This window comes from Ambystoma mexicanum, chromosome 4q (assembly GCF_040938575.1).
Source record: "Ambystoma mexicanum isolate Mex_15411 chromosome 4q, UKY_AmexF1_1, whole genome shotgun sequence".
Lineage (NCBI taxonomy): Eukaryota > Metazoa > Chordata > Amphibia > Caudata > Ambystomatidae > Ambystoma > Ambystoma mexicanum.
Window position 1 is genome coordinate 149,734,738 of NC_090928.1, and position 2,389 is coordinate 149,737,126.

The 2,389-nt window shown below is 51.3% G+C and overlaps 1 non-coding gene across 1 annotated transcript; it reads right to left on the minus strand.

Moving 5' to 3' along the window:
- Positions 1 to 443: 443 nt before the first annotated feature.
- Positions 444 to 551, minus strand: LOC138468603 (U6 spliceosomal RNA). Its single transcript, XR_011268356.1, has one exon. It is a non-coding gene; the product is annotated as a U6 spliceosomal RNA (small nuclear RNA).
- Between the last annotated feature and the right edge of the window lie 1,838 nt (positions 552 to 2,389).

Here is a 2,389-nt window from a genome sequence, read left to right on the forward strand (position 1 = left end):
CTTTTATGGTTTTTGGTCTATATTTTTATTAGCGTGCTTATTATTTATTGTTTTATGCAATACAGCCTCTGCATGATGCAGTTCTCTTTCTACCATTGCTATACTACTCACATTAGTAGACAAGTTGTAAGTAATGTGTTCATACAAAGGCCAGGGAGGGGGGCTTGAGTGCTGAGGAAAATTTGTGAAGGGATTATGAACCTTTGCTACTGTTTAATCACTGGATGGATTATTTTAACTGGTCCTGCGCAAATTGGCACATAGAGGGCCAGTGTCCAGTTAGCATGTCAATGCACGGATCCCCATTAACTATACAAGTGCGAGCATAGATGCCACCGCATATTGCCTGTGTTTTCTGTAGTTTTCTAGTTTCATAGATATAACAAAAGCAACAAAATAAAATGCAAAAGAGACTATTTATTTATGTATTTATTTATTTTTTTATTCCTGTGGAACGCTTCACGAATTTGCGTGTCATCCTTTGCGCAGGGGCCATGCTAATCTTCTCTGTATCGTTCCAATTTTAGTATATGTGCTGCCGAAGCAAGCACGCAAAAGACCGATTTAAAAAGTCACACACATTCCGGCACAAAAAAGTGTGACTGTAGATGGCAGAAATAATAAGGGGTATTGGATGATTGTATGCTGTTGTGTGGTGTTGCTTGGCGTATGTGCTAACTGCTATTTTTAACATATTTTAAAACATTTTAAAATTACTATTTGCACTTTAGAAGCTATTGTTGCACTATGTAGCGCAATAGGATTGAATTATCACTATTGTTAGGAAAAGTAAATTCTAGCCTTACATACCATTGATGGAGTCACACTGGGAAGTAGCGCAGGCTGCTTTCATTTTCTGTTTCCAAACTCTGCATCAGAAGACTGCCAGGGACGACGAACACAAGGCACAGCAAAATGGAAGAGGCACCCCAGATAACCCGGGCAGTGTCCTCACTTTGGCTCCCCCTCCCGCAGGAAGGAGGGGGAGGCGCCAGGGCAAGGCGGCAAAAGAAGGAAAAGCCAGCGAAGGAGAAAGCGAGGCAGAACTGGAGGAAAACCCGCGAAGGGCGAACAAAAGAAAGGGGAGGGGATTCCCCTTTATAACGAGCGGGGTCAGCACAGAAAGCAGCATCCAGCTGCAGCCGTGGGACATCCGCTCGTGATACAACACGGGGAGGTTTCGTTTTGCCGCGGGAGGATCGCTGCGCCAGGACCGGTCGGAGAGGAGGAGCAGTACCAGCCGCCAACGGGAGAAGAAGGACCGCGGCTCTAAGCGAGTCTCAGCTAACTACGAGGCGGTACCGGCCTGCGGAGACGGCATTACGAAGATTTCTCACCATCGCCGTGAGTGAGGAGAACTGCGGGGTCACAGCGGAGGAGCGACGCCAGCTGGAAAGGACCAGGACAGCGGCGTGGCCAGTGGGTGAGGAGAACCGGGGCGTCCACACTCCGAGCCGCCCCCGCCTTTGTCAAGGACCCGCTGGGAGTCCCAGAAGTAGCATCCAGGCGGAGGGGGAAAGGAAGGCAGCTCCTGAGCTCCTGGTGGGACCAGGGCAGCTTCAAACCAAAGCACGCACACTCGGAGCCTCCCCCGTCTTTGGAAAGGACACGCTGCAATTCTGGAAGGAGCACCCCGGCGGAAGGGGCACGGAAGGCCGCACCTGAGCTCCTGGTGGGACCGAGCAGCTTCACGCCAGGCGCAGCATGCCGAGAACCAAGGCACGGCTCGGATCAGTAAGCAGAGGCCTCACACAGGGGTCTGAAGGAAGCCGCGGCCATGACACAGAAGCGAACTTCTAAAGGCTGCATGGCTCCGGCAGGCAGCGCAAGCAGCAGGATTTGAAAGAAGGAGCAGGCAAGGAGGCGGGCACTTGGCTTCCTAACATCCTGCAGAGTTACTGCACAAAACGCGAACTCAGCAAGTGGCCGGCAGACCCAAACCACACACTGCGCTTCTGTGTGCATGAGAGGCACGAGCAGGCAAACAGAGGGGTCAGACGCACTTGCCAACTTCGAGAAACAGCCAACAACAATCATGGACTTGGAGGCCTTTATAACAATGGCCACGCTAGTGGTAGCTAAGCATGGCAGCAACTGGATGGAGGCTCTGGTCACACAGCCAGGGGATCAGCAACCGGGATCCAGTGAGAGCACAGTATCACCATTAATGTTTCACGAGGAGGGGGACTTGCAGGACCAGAACGAAGAAAGCCAGGAGGAGGATGAAGTAGAACCAACGGGGAAAAGGAAAAGAATAATGACACAGAGGGCCAAAGCAAGCAAGGAGCAAGCTGCCAAGGGCAGGAAATCCAGGACAGATACGGCAAGGAGTAAGGGAAGGACACAGGAGGTTGCAGCCATCCCGGCACCTACAACTGTGGTAGCACCA